Here is an 18,162-nt window from a genome sequence, read left to right as displayed (position 1 = left end):
CACCCCGAGCATGGGCCTGTGACTGGGATTCCTTCCATGACCGGCACCCTGCACCTGAAAATGTGGCCTTTCGGCCACTCCCCCATCCCTTCACACCATGCCCATATCATCCCAAACCACCCACCCCCCTTCACCTGAAAGAAAAGGAAAAAAAAAAGTGGAAGAGGACAGAGATCAAAGCAGAAAAGAAAACCACAGGAGAGCGAAGTAGAAAAGAGAGACAGAAAGAACACCAAGGCAACAGAGGCAGACTAGAGAGAGACCAAATGCACCAACTTACCTTGAGGAACTCCTTGGGACATCGGCTATGCTATACTTGTGGATCTCCTGTGACAGTGCTCACAGTAAATCTGTTTTCTGATGACATGAGTATTTTACCATTTAATGCACAATGTATTATTCTGCTGCTGAGGTGGAGTTCTGTTTAATATGTCCTCCCCCTTTAACATCAAAGTCTAATTGCTATAAATAAACATTCCCTGGGGTTATTTATAGTCTAATTGTTTGGTCAGGTCAGGGAACTTTACAGGTTGGGAAGTGCTTGTTAGTTTCGGTTTGTAGCTCAAACATCCAGCATTTTTAAATTGTTTTGCATCTGTAACAAAGTGTGACATCCGTGCATGTGACGTGCCTCCTTTTATGTATTAACTTATATAAATACAACAGTAGAACTACAGTGAGGGTCAGCATGTTGTGTTTTAACTTTGGGACCTGTACTTATATTCAGTCCAGACTGATGGGATGAAAGTCTCTTCGGTCTGCTGGTTGTAATAGTTCAGAGTGAAATGAGTTTCTACAGTATCTGATGCATTTCTAGTGGCGCAGATTCAGATCATAAAACTGCCCCTAATTCAACACAAATTGGCAATCTGGTTCGGGCTATAAGGACTGTTGGTATGGGAATTTGAAATGCCATGCTGCTGCAGAACAGGTGTTTCTCTGGGATTGGAGCAAAGGCATATTTGTGGTATAGAGTAAAGAAAGCTTTCTTATACATTTAATTTATTCAACACTTTATCTGGGACTGCTTGACGATGGTGGTGCAAAAAGGGGGTAGGTGTTCCATTCTTCAACACTGACTTTCTCACCTTACTAATCTTAAAATGTCAGCTTAGTTAGACTGTTAGTTGGGCACACATTAGTCCTTAGATCTTTCCTCTGGAATAATGGAAGCTGGCTTTTGACTCTCCAAACGTATTTCACATAGAATACTTGCACCTGGCGTAGAAAGAGAAGACCCATCTATGTGGATTGAATCCAGTTCAGGTGTGGGTGAAAAGACTGTGTTCATCACCCAGTCCTGTTTAATTCTCTTGTACAGAAGTTGGCAGGAAGCACCATTCAGGTAGGACTACATGGATATTGACAATTTTGCTTCTATCTCCCAGACAGATTGCCTCCATGCTGTACGCCACTATGTCTTGCAGCCCAGCCAAGAACTAGTGCAGCTTGCAAGGCTGTCCTGGTGTTCCAGCTCTTTGTTGAAAATTCAGAAGATCTTAAATTGTTTTATTTTTCCTTTCCCCATAGCATCATAACTCTGCACTGTCTTGCAATGAATATATTCCTTATTTAATAATGCATCAGCTTTGTAATTCTCATTTCTGTCTATCCCTTGCAGTTTTTGTGATGGATTGTTGCTTGTAAGTGAGGTACAGTAATTGTGCAGGGATTTGGGCTTCTTATGAAAGCTCATGGAATTCAGTAGCTTTTAAAATATTGAAGGAAACACATGTTAATAATACAGCTGAATTCCCATTGCCTATTTAATCTGGTGTGTTGTGGTAACGGCAGTACCTTTACCCGCCTTTGGGTGGGGTAGGGAATATGGGGAGAAAGCATGAATTTCAAGTGTGATTATTAGAATCAGACATGGGGGAAGGGGAGAGATAGCGATAGTTTTTTTTAAAAAGCAGTTTGGCAACCACCCCAGCATATTTCTAAGTGAACAGTCATGACCACCTGGTGAACTCCAGGAGGTGGAAGTAAAAAGCAAGTTAACTGGGATCTTAACTCTATGCAGTGCGGCCTGGTAAATGTGCTGTGAGCTCTCCCCCTGTGTGACTTAGTCTTTTCAGAGGGCGAATTGTGGATAAAGACACCTGCTATACCGAAGGAACATGCCCTTCTATACTCTGGTAAATTTACATGACATACCTAGAATGCAGAACTTAACTGTTCCACAAGCAAAAGCTATGAATTCAAGGGGCCAGTATCTTGTGGGAAAAACGTTCTCGTGTCTGGGTTGTGAGAGAATCAGAAACCCATGAGTCATTCTGGGCAGACAGTGATCAGCTATGATGTGTATTTTAATGTGATTTACATCATGGCTTGGCATGTTTGTAGCAAAAGAATAAAAGAGAGCATCCTTCAAATTAGGAGGGCAGCAGATTACAAATTTGTTTTGCAGCACTGACCGCATGCTATACCGTTCACAGAATGCAATGTTGGGCATAGCCTTAACAGCACTATCATTTCCAACCATTTCTGATCAGGCTGGATCTAGTGCACTCTATAACGATCAGATCCTAGGCTGCATTTACACTACAGTTGCGGTGTGAAGGTCGGGCCCTGACTCTAGAATTATACTATAACTTCTTAAGCAAAACCAATTTGCTCCAATGCTACAGTTGTAATGTGAATGCAGCTGTAGCCACATCTGTGTTACACATATTTACTGTAAAGTTCACAGTGGGCCCTTAATTATGTTTTGGGTCAGCTTTTTTTGTCAGCAGCTGGTGTTTTGGCATTTATTTGGCAGCTGGTGCACTTCATGTAGATGAAAAGTAATCACGTGCATACTGCAGGACTAATAATTGTTGCATAATCACTGCAAGTTTATCCATTAATACTCAGTAGTTGATGACTGGGAAGATGATATATGGCTATGCTAACTGTTAAGTCTATGTAATTGCTGGGCAGAAGCTGAAATTAGGTGTGAAGATAGTGTTAGATTTGCTAAGTCTGAACCTAAACAGGGCAGTGCAGGGGTGCAATAGGGGATCTCACGGCTTGAGTTATAAGGGTATAGTTTACAAATGTATGTTCCCAACATGGAGCTTCTCCTGTCGGAATTGCGTATCCAAAATTCAGGCAGAGGTTAGCAGGTCCCACAGGATTTTCCATGTGATCCTGTAGTGAAGCTATGTGTTGGGAAACACCGATTCTTAAAATATACCAGATGATGTTTTCTTTGGTAATGAAATATCTTGAAATCCCTAGTCTAGACTAATGTCTGCAAATGATGGGATGGAAATGAGAGGGAAAAAGTGGACATCTATTTTAAAAGGCAGGTGTTGGTTGTCTTTTTACAGGTTTAGAAATTTATAGGCGCCTCATTCAAAAAATAGACTGAAGTTCAAAATTGGTTGGGTAGAATTGGTTGATTGGGTGCATGCTTCATAAGATTATTGTCCCTACAATGTGACTCTGTGTTCCTTTTGTTGCTGCCTGCTTCTGGCGCATGGAGTGCTCAGTCTCTTGCTGCAAGTGTCTCCTGCTAACTGATCTCGGCAGCTGTATGCCTAGATCATGCCTGTAGCTGATACCTGATGACTATATCTGAAGTCAGTGGACAAAGAAATCAAAAGGAATGCCAAGTGGATAAAGATGGAGCACTATCCCACACAGACCAGAAGGTTGCAGGTTCAATTCTTTTTCTGTGATGAGTCATGGTAATAGCAGTCATGGCAATAGGGGGCAGAATTGGCCTCATCCCCCTTAGCTAAGAAGGGCAAAAATCAGCCAGAATTCCCACCTCTGTTTGCTATCCAGGCACTCTTGCTGGCAAGTGCTTGAATGTGGACTTGAGTGAGGCTCAGTGGGATGTCCCCTATTGTCATATTGCCTGCCAACACTCACCTGGGCTCACACGAGAAAAATGACTGCTTGACGAGGTATGCAGAATGAATCAGCACCTGATGGAGAAGAGGGAAAAAGAATCATAAATGCAGTAATTGGACAATATTTGTATGTAAATTTTAATAAAATCCTGTATTCATGCTATGAACATGTAATGTACAAAACCCATCTATCTATTTAAATATCTAGTGCAATTAACACGTTCCCTGTTCAATGCAGGCAATTCATTTCACCCATCTCATGCGAGGGGAAATTGCCAAGAATTTTCCAGCTAATTTACAGATGTGCTGATACTTCCTGAAAGGGAAAGTGAGTCATTTGTCATTTTAATCTTGTCTCTGAATAAATTTAAAAATGTACCACGAGTGCTGCAGACAATTATCAGCCTTATATGGGCAAGAGAAAGGATTGGTCCTGCAACCTGGGCACTGGCAATTTGTTACACTTCAAAAGCAATAATTGGTGGTAATTTCCTAAAGCTACTTTTTTTTTGCACTTAATTTGCAGACTATTCAGGTTCCTCGGGATTGTTTTGACATTCAGTGTGTTTGCTGCTTATTTTAGGTCATGGTGTTCATTAAGTCTACCACACTCACCATTTACTCAGTAGTTTATTTTCCATTCCTGACTTCATTCATTGTAAGTTACTGCCTCGGCGTCTTCCTCCCGCCCAATGCCCCATACGCCATTCTCTGATTGAGAGCTCTGGTGGATTGGTGTCACGCTCCAAACCTGTGTCACCGCAGTTCCTCTCACCAGCCGTGAGGATGTGTGTGAAAGCGCGGCTGCTTGTCCAAGGTTTTCCACCATCTCTTCTACCTGAATTGCAAATAGGTGAAACATATCTTGTTACTGCAGGAACAGGCTACAGCAGACATAGCAAGCATGGGCAGCCTCGAGCCACATAAGATAAGACCTAACAAGTTCTTGAGTGGCATAATGGGGAGCAGTCAATTCACCCAGTAATGAATCATGGATAACTACGGTCTCTGGGAGATTGCTTGATTCCCTAATGGGGTCGGGGGGGAACTTTCAAGAGGTTTTCCTGAAATTGCCCACAAGTTTTTCTCGGAATTTGTACCTCACCCAGGAGTTAGCATTAGCAGTTGTTGGGGAGGAATGTGCACAAAGATGGGGCAAACATTGATAGGCCTGATGGCCTTTGCTCGCCCTTCTTTTCATATGTTTGTAATATCTCTGCACACTGTGTGTTCCTATATTTTAGACATTTTTGGAGCAGTCTCTGAGAGAATGGTACCTCAGATACACCAAGTTCTTGGAGTGTAAAGCTTTTAACAAGGGGACAGGAGTTTATATCATGATGCAGATGAATTGGAAAGGTTGACAGTTGCACTTCTCTCCTCTGCTGCCACCACTAGGCTTGTAGTACATGAGGTGGTAGGGTCTCTCAATTGCTCCTTCTTATCCCATTTTATGTTTTAGAACTGTGAATGAAACTAGATGGTAAAAGCCGTTTTGTGTATTATTCCTCCTGCAGTGACATAGTGAATGGAGATTTACTCTTTCTAAGGCGTTGGTTCTTCAACAACCTTGTTTCTGTCTCTTTTGTAGCTCACTTGCTCCACGAGAATAAGCGAGCCAGGAGAGGAAAAAAAAAGATTGAACAAAAGGTAAGAGAGGGGACAGGAACATTTGTATTTACTTATACTGCTATAGACCATGTTTTAGGACTGTCCTACTCTGGGAGAAGTTCTCAATTTATTCTTTTATATTGAAGTCCGTACCCTATTATGTTTGCCCTGAGCCTGGGTAGCAGACCGATTTGTCACCTGTTTGAGTTGTTGGGGAATGCGCAGAATGTCATTCCAATATACGTTGTGGAAAAATAATTTATTGCAGACAGTAACATTTTTATATTTAATGCGTACAACATCTGTGCTGTTTAACATGTAGGATGGGGTGAGCTACTTAAAAAGATAGTCAGTCTATGAAGAGATGTAACTATATTTGTGTAAGAGTATGTTTTCATATTGGAGGTTTTCAATTAGGGATCTTCGGTTTTGTAGTTTTCACTGTAAAAATGGAATGGGGGATGGGTTTTACTGTGGCAGTGTTGGCTAGTAGTGGAGCAATTGACCATGTGGGCTAAAGCTGCACAAAATGGATTTTTGGTTGGCTGCTGGATTGGATATGTAAATCTTAGTGACACTAGATTACTTACATCTGTCGCAGATTATAGGGCAATAACATGGCGCGTCATAATTATGATCGATGAAGAGTCCTGGGCTTATGGCCGGATATAGTCCTAAAGTTTTCATGCAGTTATTTGCATTTTTCTGCATTTTTTTTCTCTTCATGCTGCAGAAAATATTCCAAACAAATCTTGACTGACACACTGTATACAGCTTCCTACACTGAACTGTATGGTTGAAATCATTTTACTGGAGGTTTTTGCATTCTCTCTAATCACACTCTCTATTGTATTTTCTGGAGGTGAACATGCTTGCTACTTCAGTTTTCAGATTTTTATTTGAACCAGAGATGGATTTTGGTAAGCGGACCTAATTCGTCCCAAATTAGATCAATGCTGGGTTGTAGAGATTGACTTCCTTCCCAGTAGGGAACTTAGAACCACACTCCTCCCCTACTTATCATGAGACTTTTTTTTATTCATTCATGGGATGTGGGCGTCACTGGCAAGGCCAGCATTTATTGCCCATCCCTAATTGCCCTGGAGAAGGTGGTGGGAAGCCCCCTTCTTGAACCACTGCAGTCTGTTTGGTGAAGGTTCTTCCATAGTGCTGTTAGATAGGGAGTTCCGGGATTTTGACCCAGCAACGATGAAGGAACAGCAATTTACTTCCAAGTCGGGATGGTGTGTGACTTGGTGGGGAACGTGCAGGTGGTGTTGTTCCCATGTGCCTGCTGCCCTTGTCCTTCTAGGTGGTAGAGGTTGCGGGTTTGGGAGGTGCTGTCGAAGAAGCCTTGGCGAGTTGTTGCAGTGCATCCTGTGGATGGTACACACTGCAGCCTCGGTGCGCCGGTGGTGAAGGGAGTGAATGTTTAGGGTGGTGGATGGGGTGCCAATCAAGCGGGCTGCTTTGTCCTGGATGGTGTCGAGCTTCTTGAGTGTTGTTGGAGCTGCACTCATCCAGGCAAGTGGAGAGAATTCCATCACACTCCTGACTTGTGCCTTGTAGATGGTGGAAAGGCTTTGGGGAGTCAGGAGGTGAGTTACTCGCTGCAGAATACCCAGCCTCTGACCTGCTTTTGTAGCCACAGTATTTATATGGCTGGTCCAGTTAAGTTTCTGGTCAATGGTGATCCCCAGGATGTTGATGGTTGGGGATTCGGCTATGGTAATGCCATTGAATGTCAAGGGGAGGTGGTTCGACTGCCAGGGTATTCCAGTGCAGACTCCTTCCTCTTACCCCCACCTCACAAGACTTCCAAGTTTCTCCAATGTAGATAACCTTCTTCTGCTCAATATTAGTGAATTCACCTACTGTTCCATAACACCAATGTAACATTGAGGGAAATGTCATCATCTGTAAAGCACCAAGTCACGTGCAGAAAGGAACAAACCAAAAAAGGTGTTTCACTGCACATACCTGCTGCCCTTTTGAAAAGAACAAGTTGGTTCATTTCAATGGAACGTGGCCAAATATCCAATATTCAGTACTGTATTTAAAGACATCCTGACATTCATTCAGTCATCTCCAGCTCTTTGAATCTGTTCAAGCATATACTTTATTAAAAATGACATGTAACAAAAACATAATTATTGTTCAAGAGAAATTCTACTGTTGATAAATTATATCAATAAAAATGTGTTTCTTCCAGTAATTCAGTGTAGTATCCCAGTTTCCCCCTCAGAATGTGTGATTTTGTTCTGAAGGGAAAGGAAAGCATGCACGGATTTGTTAAAGACAGATTGTGTTTAACTAACTTGACTGAGTTTTTTGATCAGGTAACAGAAAGGGTTGATGAGGGCAATGCAGTTGATGTGTATATGGACTTTTAAAAGGTATTTGATATAGTGCCACATAATAGGCTTGTCAGCAAAATTGAAGACCGTGGAATAAAAGGGGCAGTGGCAGCATGGATACAGAATTGGCTAAGTGACAAGAAACAGAGAGTAGCAGTGAACGGTTGTTTTTCGTACTGGCGGAAGGTATACAGTGGTGTTCCCCAGGTGTCGGTACTAGGGCCACTTTTTTTTGATATATATTAATGATTTTGACTTGATTTCCAAATTTGCAGATGAGACAAAACTTGGAAGTGTAGTTAACAGTGAGGAGAATAGTAATAGACTTCAAGAGGAAGTCTATTAGACAGGCTGGTGGAATGGGAGGACACATGGCAGATGAAATTTAACGCAGAGAAGTGCGAAGTGATACATTTTGGCAGGAAGAGGAGAGGCAATATAAACTAAATGCTACAATTCTAAAGGGGGTGCAGGAACAGAGAGACCTGGGGGTACATGTGCACAAATCTTTGAAGGTGACAGGACAGATTGAGAAAGCGGTTAAAAAAGCATTCGGGGTCCTGGGCTTTATAAATAGAAGCATAGAGTACAAGAGCAAGGAAGTTATGATGAACCTTTACAGAACACTGGTTTGGCCACAACTGGAGTATTGTGCCCAATTCTGGGTACTGCATTTTAGAAAAGATGTGAAGGCATAGAGAGGGTGCAGAAAAGATTTACTAGAATGGTTCCAGGGATGAGGGACTTTAGTTACGTGGATGGACTGGAGAAGCTGGGATTGTTCTCCTCATAGCAGAGAAGGTTGAGAGGAGATTTGATGGAAATGTTCAAAATCATGAGGGGTCTAGACAGAGTAGATAGAGAGAAACTGTTCCCATTGGCGGAAGGGTCGAGAACCAGAGGACACAGATTTAAGGTGATTGGCAAAAGAAACAAAGGCGACATGAGGAAAAACTTTTTGTCGCGAGTAGTTATGATCTGGAATGTGCTGCCTGAAAGGCTGGTGGAAGCAGATTCAGTCGTGGCTTTCAAAAAGGAATTGGATAAATACTTGAAGGGAAAAAATTTGCAGGGCTATGGGGGAAGAGTGGGTGAGTGGGACTAACTGGATTGCTCTTACAAAGTGCCGGCACAGGCCAAATAGCTTCCTTCTGTGCTGTAACCATTCTATGATTCAATGACATTTTGGTTTTTATCGCTGAAGTAGATTAATTAAAATGTTTATTCTCAGGCAGGCAGTTGTAGAAACACGATAGTTGGCCTCAGTAGCCCAGTGTTAAGCTAGGAAAAATCGGCCATGGTTCTCTCATCTGATCACTGTCCCATGGAAGTGCATGTGTGTAGACATCAGTTGAGGACTGGATCGGGCTTAGCTACGATGCCCACTGAGGTTGAACAGCTTGCTTAAACTCATTGTCTAGGCTCACACGTGAATAATAAGCAGTTGAGTGAGGTACCAGAGGGTGTGCAACGCCTCTGGAACTGTACCGCAGCAAGGAGAGTAGGAGCGGAGAAAATTGGTGTAAAATAGAGAAAAATAATCTTTATTCCCATTCAAGTGACCTGTATTTTCAAAGTTCTTTGTTTACAACTGGAAGTTCTTGTTGCTCAAATGCTGTATGTTTCTGACTCCATCAATTTGTTTGAACATCTCAATGCAAGTTTCTTTTCATAACGTTCTGTATGGGGAGTGGAGCATAGTGGTCAACAGTTGGTTGTTTCAATGCAGTACTGGGGAGGGGTGTGAAGAATCCAGCATTAACTTTTGTTTCCAGCTTCTCTGAATAATGGGTTTGTTTGGAATCCTTTTCAATGGAAACCATAACTATTTCTGAGACACAACCGCTGCAGGAAGAAGAAATGTCACTGACTTAGCAGAGACAGTGAAAGGCTGACTGTCTCTAGAATAGTGTTTGCCTGAGCGTTGCAATACAGAAGGGATGGTTGGACCTGACAGAACTCTGCTTTTAATAAATGGCAGCACAATTTTCACCCAATTACTCTTGTACATTTGTTAATTTTGCAGCTGCTACTTTTTAGTTTTTAACTTAAGATCAATGTTTTCAACCAATATTCCATTCTTAAATTAGCAATTTTAGATGAAAAAACAAATGTAGAATGAAAAAGGTAAATCTTTAAAAAATAATCATATTAATATATATTAAATTGTCATAGTTGTGGATTGATGTTTACACTTTAGGTTTTCACATGTGCTTTTGTGTTGGCAGCAGTTTTGAGTCAACAGTGGAAATGTGAGGACTGCCTTTGGTGGCATTGTAGGACACCAATGATGGCATTGTGGGGTTTCAGTGGTGGCAGTAGGGGGTCACTTGGTGGCAGTATAATGTCTCTGGCAGTGTAGGAACATAGTTGTGGCAGTATAGGGTCATAGTGTTGATGGCAATGTTGGGTTGGAGCATCTGTGCTGCCAGCTGTGGGGGCTCAGTTTCTGTTAAAAGAAACCTTTAGTGCAGATTTGAGCCCCTGATTGATTTGCACATAGCTCTATGTCAGGCCTCTATTATTTTTGTTTCGTTGTGTTATTTCATATAATTGTAATTACAAGGCTGTGTATATCCAGTTCAAGGGAACAATAATTGTGGAATGACCTCGGGCAAGTTGATATTTCAAAGTATATCACAGCAGTTAAAACGCCAAGTCCATTATGATGAAGGTTGCCGTGGCAATTTTTCATTTTATTCTTTTTCCAGTACTTATTAAATGTTTGTTAAAACATTAAAATACACTTGGTGGAAGTTGCAGGAAACCATTCATACATTTAAAATATATTTGTGTCCATTTCTTTTTTTGTGAATGTTTCACTGAGTCTGCATCCATTTTATTGGGTAGTTTGACCCATTAATTAACTCTAAAATGGGTAGTAGTTGTTCCTCATGTTGCATTTGGCTCAAAGTTTCCATATCTTGTAATTTCTCTTAATCTTGTACCCTTGCTCAGTAAAAAAAAAATCCTCCCTATTCATCATGAGTAATGTCCCCTTCCCAGTCCTTTTTCCAATTAGTCATTCTTAATCATGCTTTACAACTCATTGACATAAGACCTAGCATTTTCATTGTTGAACTGCCCTGAGCCTTTTCCAGTGACTGTCTTTTGGCAAATCTGTTGCCCAAACCTGGGTACAATATGTCATATGTGCTCTTGCCAGTGCAATACAGTGTGACAACCTCTTTGAAGTTGTACTCTGTGTGAGATCTACTTACGCACTGTTAACATTTTCTTTTCCTTGCCAGTTATTTCCATATAATGAGGTGGCATTAAGTACTAGAGGTTTCTCGAAATCCTGTGAGTATCCAGCTTGTTGGAACAGTAATAATAGCATTACAACAGGCAAATTAATTCCTCATCGTATGTCCATTGATTCTGTTAAGCATTAGTAGTCTTGGCAGTATTTTCAAACTTTCAGTCCTTGTATGTTTGGCAAAGAATTGGTGAGACCACATTTCGTTGTGTCGTACCAGCACTTCAACACTTAGCCATTCCTTTCTCTGCTGTTTTAGCAGAGATGTTGATCCATTTATTTAATTTTTTATGATAGTGTGGGGCTTCTTTTTGTTGGCAGTGTGGGGTCCAGAAAAAAATATTTTAGATGCTAAATTCGCAGAGAGGAATTTCAGACAAAACAAGAACATGAATTTTGGTCGAACCCAAAATCATGCCAGTGCTTTACAGATAGGATAGATGAGAATGGACACTAAGCAAATAGAAGAGTCGATACAATGGATTTAAGGTGCAGAGCTGAAAAAGACGGTTTATAAAAAAACTTGTTAAGTTGGCATTTGCAAGCAGGGAGGAAGGAAGAAGGCATGGTGAAGAGTATAGGGAAATGGTCTGAAAGATAGGCCATCAGTGGTGGAGCAATAAAGGCAAGGGACAAGTAGACCAGTATCAGAGGGTGCAAGCAGGAGCATAAGGCTAAAGGAGATCACCAAGATAAGGTGCACCAAGACCATAAAGGCATTTAAATATGAGGATAAGTGTCTTGAAATTGATTTATAGGGGTACAGGGAGAGGGTGGAGCCTGACAAAAACTAGGTTAATGGAATTGAGAGGCTTTAAGTGGACAAGAATATGAACATTTTGGTTAACTTGTAACTTATGGAAGGTGGCAGCAGGGAGGCCAGCATTAAGCATTTATACCTGTTGTCTCATTAAGCGTTTATACCTATTGTAATGGCAAATATGCCAAAAATATGTCTAATTTTGGGAACCATATTTACAAAAAGGTAGAGGCCTGGAACGGGTTCAAGGAAAGTCAAGAAGAACGGTACCAGGTCTTATTCAATGAGTTATGAAGAGAGACGGGGAGAACTGGATCTGCTCTCATTGGGAATCATTTTCCTGCTGTACTTCATTGATCGAACCTGCGTATTTCTCTAGTTTCTTTCCAATCTCCCCTCATGCCCTCTCCGAGCTCAACTCATCCATGAGACCTCTTCCTCCCTTGATCCCATTCCCACTAAACTGCTGACCACCCAGCTTCCCTTCTGAACCCATACTAACTGACATTGTAAATGGTTCCTTCTCCTCAGGTACTGTCCCGCTCTCATTCAAAATTGCCATCAGCACCGGTTTCTCAAAAAACCTACCCTCGACCTCTCGCCTTGTAACCTGGCTTTTCTCTCCACTGTCTTTGAAAGTGTTGTCGCTTTCCAAATCAATGCCCATCTTTCTCGCAATTCCATGATTGAATCTCTCAGCCCCTCCCAAAGCAGCAAAATAGCCCTAACCCTTGTCACAAATGATGTCCTCTGTGGATGTGATTGTGATCGTGATGCATAATCCCTCCTCAACCTCCTTAACCTCCCTGCAACTTTTGACATTGTCAGCCACACCAACCTCCTCCAATGCTCCTTCTCTGTTTGTCAGCCACACCATCCTCCTCCAATGCTCCTCCTCCGTTTTCCAGCTCAATGAGATAGCCCTCATTTGGTTCCACTCTTACCTATCCAATCGTAGCCAGAGCATCCCCACCAGTTGCTTCCCAACTTGCCCCACACTGTTACTTCCAGAGTCCCCAAGGATCGATCCTTTACCCCCTCCTCTTCCTCATCTACATGCTGTCCCTTGGCAACTTCAATCCGTAAACATGGGGTCAGTTTCCACGTGTACGCTGACGACATCCAGTTCTACCTCTCCCGACACCAACAAACTGCTTGCCCAATGTCCAACCTTGGATGCGCTGCAATTTCCTCAATAAGCATTGTGAAGACTCACCCCTATCCCTACATCAGCCCATCTGCTACTGAAATCTTTATCTGTGCTTTTGCTGAGTCCAGTCTTGACTATTGCAATGTTTTCCTGGCCACCTACCACTCTATACTGTCTTTAAACTTTAGCTCATCCAAAACTCAGGTGGCTGTATCATATCCCGCATCAAGTCCCACTCAGCTATCACCTCGGTCCTCAATAACTTACATTGGCTTCTCGTCACACAACACCTCCAATTTAAAATTCTCATCCTTCATGGCCTCATCCCTCCCTATTTCTGTAACCTCCTCCGGCCTTACAACCTCTCCTTCTCGAAGAACTCTCCGATCCTCTGACTGGCCTCCAATGCATCCCCCTCTCCCTTTGGTCCACCTTCAGTTGCCTTGGCCCCATGCTCTGGAATTCTGTCTCTAAACTCCTCCCCCTCCTCTAAGACTTTCCTTAAAACCCACCTCGTTGATCTAGCTATTGGTCAGCCCTCCTAATATCTCCTTCTGTGGCTGAGCATCCAATTTTGTTTTTTTTGGTTACCCCTCTGAGAAACTCTTGGGGCATTTTTCTATGATAAAAGTACTATATAAATGCAAGTATGATGCACCCTCTGTCCTTCATTGCAAAACCAGATTTGCCATTTTCTGCACCAATACCATTACCGTACGTATCTCAGTAGTAAAAGCAATTTTTTTTCTATTTGCCTCATGCAAAGTGACTTGAAAGACATTCATCTCTTCAGGGACATGCTGTTTTCTCATCTAACTGTGGCTTCTAAGATCTGAGGTAAAGGATTAACCAGCAGAATGGATAAACACAATTTTAATGTGGCTGTTTTCCAACTCTCACTGTCATTACCCTCACCTTCCATCACACCGTTTCAGCAAATGATGATTAACTCAGCAAAAGTTAAGACACACAGTAAAACCAAAATTTACTGATCCAAGCTTTTTGGAGTATGTCTAAGCTACGAGGGTGTTTTCATGCTCCCAGCAACCACCAGAGTTCAGCAGTGATATATCTGTTCTTGACATAGAGAGTTGGTCTTGGCTGCACAGAGTATTTTTTTCACAGCTTCACAAAAGAGCTGGAATAGAAGGTTAGTACAAGTAGCTGATCAAACACCCTGGAGAATGATGGTTCTGAGCAGCAGTGAGCAAGAAAAGGAATTGGCCAGGTTTGAATAATTGAAGTCTATGTCCCAATATGTATTGTGGAATCTTGCTTGACGATCTCTGAGAGTTACAGAGAAATACTCCCTCGTCAGCAGATTCTACACGATCTATGGATAAAAGTGTCCTCGATAAACAAAGTGGACTTCTCAATCTCATTATTTCTTAGATTTTTCTCCTGATTTCGACTCAACACTATACAGGATGCTGCTGGACTTGCTGCTGTATAACCTTTGAATACCGTGCATCAGTCCATTTACGGTAGTGAATTGTAGAGGTTCCAGGTGGTAAATAAGCTGTGATTTTGATCAGTGTAATTCAGTCTAAGTTGACATAACTGTGACGTCATTATGCTCAGCATTTGTTCGATTCTATGCTTTTTAAACAAATAGTAGCTCTCCCCCTGGGATGTGTGTATCGTTCTGGTTTGGATTCTTCCATGGATAGCAATAGGCTTTTACTTTACTCATTTCTCTGGCAATTTTCTCTCCTTCCTGCCTCCACTGAAGGTGTTGCCCCCTTGCTGGGGTACAGTTCCACGGGCATAGGTTGCCCTCCTGTCATTTGGCAAAATGGCTACTATTCATATATAAGCCTTCACAGAGTGTTAGCAAGCTATTTGACAGCAGGAGACACCACAACAGTGACCAATCTTGACAACACCCAATGTTCTTCATCCTCATTCTCACTCTCACTCTCTCGCTCTCTCTCTCTCTCTCTCCCCCTTCCCCCTGCCCCCTTTCCTCCGCCTCCCCTTTCCTCCGCCTCCCCTTTCCTCCGCCTCCCCTTTCCTCCGCCTCCCCTTTCCTCCGCCTCCCCTTCCCTCCGCCTCCCCTTTCCTCCGCCTCCCCTTCCCTCCGCCTCCCCTTCCCTCCGCCTCCCCTTTTCCTCTGCCCCCCTTTTCCTCTGCCCCCCTTTTCCTCTGTCCCCCCCTTTCCTCTGCCCCCCCCTTTCCTCCGCCCCCCCCCCCCAACCCCATCTCTCTCTCTCTCGACCATCTCTCTCTCTGCTCCCGCCTCTCTCTCGCTCTCTGCCCCCCACCCCCCCTCCAGAGGTTGCGGGATGGAAAGCCGGAATCATTTTCTTCCGTAGCCAAGGGATGCTGAGGGCTAAGGTCTGTTGTAGCACCCTTATTGAAACCGTGACTGATCATCTAACCCAGCTCAGGCTGGGAAATATTGCTGGCACATTCCTGAATAAACTCACTGACCTACTGCTCACACTTAATGAAATATTTCAATTACAAGGTACAAGTGTAAGATATACTTGCTTTCCACCAAAGAGAGAAATGCTCTGGGAATTTAGGTGAGAGCTACAAGTACAGGCATTTAACAATTAAGATGTGCTTGCTGGAGCATAAAATTAAAAGAAACAATAAACCTGCAATGATTTAACACAGCTTCTGTTTTTTTTTATTTAACTGTGATTTTATACATGCATAACATTATGTTAACAACTGTGTATTTGCTGTAAGTTAGAGATCCAGATGGCGCGGTGCCCTCTACAGGGCATCTGGGACCTGTGTGAACAGGGCAAGCAACTGCGTGTCTTCTTAACCAATCTGATTGAAGAATTGTTAATGAGCAGCGCAGTCTGAACCAGGAAGTGTAAGTTAGAACAGTGAATTCAATGTCACTTCAGGTACAGAAAGCGAAATAAAGAGGGAAAGAAAGATTGGATTAAGAGAGAGAACAAAAAGACAAAGTTTAAAAAAAAAATTTTTTTTTGAATCTCCAACAACAATTAAATGCTGAAGGAATGAGGCGCCACACTTGTTATAGTTAATTTTCAGTGCCAGAGCGGTTGCTTGGCAGTAATTAGGACTTATCACGCCGTTAAAAAGGATACATAGACTGAAATGGACAAGCCCTAACTTTCTGTGGCGAGCTTAGTTCGTATCTAACAGGAACTTCACGCCGTTCAATGCATTTGAATGGTGAGTCAGACAGCGAGATACCGTTTTCGCAAGATTGGCAGCGGAGCGGTGCATCTCGGACAGCAACTTCTCGATTTTCACGTTTAACTGCACACCTGCCCTCGCCTGAAGTTGTTGTGTAATTTGCACAAAAATAACAGTGTAAATAACTGTTAGCCTCACCATTATTATGACAGTAAATTCTGGCCCATTGAGAATTTCTTCAGTCAGAAAAGTTATGGGGGGTCATACGCAGCTTAATACAATTGCATTGTCCATAATGTTGAAGCCGAGAGCAGCACACAAAATTCAGCTCAGTCCACAGCTAACAGTAGCCTTTAAAATAGCAGGAGATTTCCATGTTACAAAAGCAGAAGACCTGGGAGAGGACAATAGGTCCCAAAGGATCCACAGACAGCAAATCAATTTTATGTACTGTTCTGACACTCCGTTATTACAGGCTTGGATTTAATGAGCCATTCATGCTCGAGCTGTGTTCTTAGGGTTTGCTGGGAAGATGTCAGTTCTCTCGTTTTGAATTCTGACGAAGGTGGACACAACTCTCAATGTTTTACGCCATCAGTGTCCTTTCAGATCCTGACCTGAGCCACCATGACACCAGGCAATCAATAATGCAATGCAAAAATGAACGTTTTAGGTCATAACTGTGCTCCTCTGGAGTGAAGTGGTTCTTTTCTTTTGATCACAGAGGAGCATCTGAGGGCATCTCTGATGTGTACGATTTGCTAGTCTCCCATTAGGAAAGAAAAATGCTAGGGAAATTAATGGAGCTAAAGGCTGACAAATCCCCAGGGCCTGATAATCTACATCCCAGAGTACTAAAGGAAGTGGCCCTGGAAATAGTGGATGCATTGGTGGTCATCTTCCAAAATTCTATAGACTCTGGAACAGTTCCTACAGATTGGAGGGTGGCAAATGTAACCCCACTATTCAAAAAAGGAGGGAGAGGAAAAACAGGGAATTACAGACCAGTTAGCCTAACATCAGTAGTGGGGAAAATGGTAGAGCCTATTATAAAGGATGTGATAACAGAACACTTGGAAGGCATTAAAGGGATTGGACAAAGTCAGCATGGGTTTATGAAAGGGAAATCAGGCTTAACAAATCTACTGGAGTTTTTTGAGGAGGTAACTAGTAGAATAGATAGGGGAGAACCAGTGGATGTGGTGTTCTTGGATTTTCAAAAGGCTTTTGATAAGGTCCCACACAAGAGGTTAGTGTGCAAAATTAAAGCACATGGGATTGGGGGAATATACTGGCATGGATTGAGAATTGGTTGACAGACAGGAAACAGAGAGTAGGAATAAACAGGTCTTTTTCCAGGTGGCAGGAAGTGACTAGTGGGATACCGCAGGCATCAGTACTTGGGCCCCAGCTATTCACAATATATATCAATGATTTGGATGAGGGAACTGAATATAACATTTCCAAGTTTGCAGACGACACAAAGCTGGGGTGGAATGTGAGCTGTGAGGAGGATGCAAAGAGGCTCCAACGTGATTTAGACAAGTTGGGTGAGTGGGCAAGAACATGGCAGATGCAGTATAACATGGATAAATGTGAGGTTATCCACTTTGGTTGTAAAAACAGAAAGACAGATTATAATCTGAATGGTGATAGATTGGGGAAAGGGGAGGTGCAACGAGACCTGGGTGTCCTTGTACACCAGTCGCTGAAAGCGAGCATTCAGGTGCAGCAAGCAGTTAGGAAGGCGAACGGTATGTTGGCGTTCATTGCAAGAGGATTTGAATACAGGAACAGGGATGTCTTACTGCAGTTGTACAGGGCCTTGGTGAGACCACATCTGGTGTATTGTGTGCAGTTTTAGTCTCCTTATCTGAGGAAGGATGTCCTTGCCATGGAGGGAGTGCAACGAAGGTTTACCAGACTGATTCCTGGGATGGCAGGACTGACGAATAAGGAGAGATTGGGTCGACTAGGCCTGTATTCACTAGAGTTTAGAAGAATGAGAGGTGATCTCATCAAAACATATAAAATTCTAACAGGACTGGAGAGACGAGATG

At 42.6% G+C, this 18,162-nt stretch overlaps 1 protein-coding gene across 2 annotated transcripts in view; it reads left to right on the top strand.

The window, feature by feature from the left end:
- The window catches only part of LOC137333488 (RNA-binding Raly-like protein), a 1,248,502-nt gene that overhangs the window by 181,764 nt on the left and 1,048,576 nt on the right, over positions 1-18,162 (top strand). For both annotated transcript variants that reach the window (XM_067997653.1, XM_067997655.1), the window contains exon 2: positions 5,434-5,492. The gene's annotated coding sequence lies outside the window, so the exon portion shown is untranslated. The remainder of the gene's footprint in view (positions 1-5,433; positions 5,493-18,162) is intronic.

This window comes from Heptranchias perlo, chromosome 16, assembly GCF_035084215.1.
Source record: "Heptranchias perlo isolate sHepPer1 chromosome 16, sHepPer1.hap1, whole genome shotgun sequence".
Taxonomy (NCBI): domain Eukaryota; kingdom Metazoa; phylum Chordata; class Chondrichthyes; order Hexanchiformes; family Hexanchidae; genus Heptranchias; species Heptranchias perlo.
The sequence above is the reverse complement of the archived record's forward strand: the minus strand, read 5'-3'. Positions and strand labels throughout refer to the sequence as shown.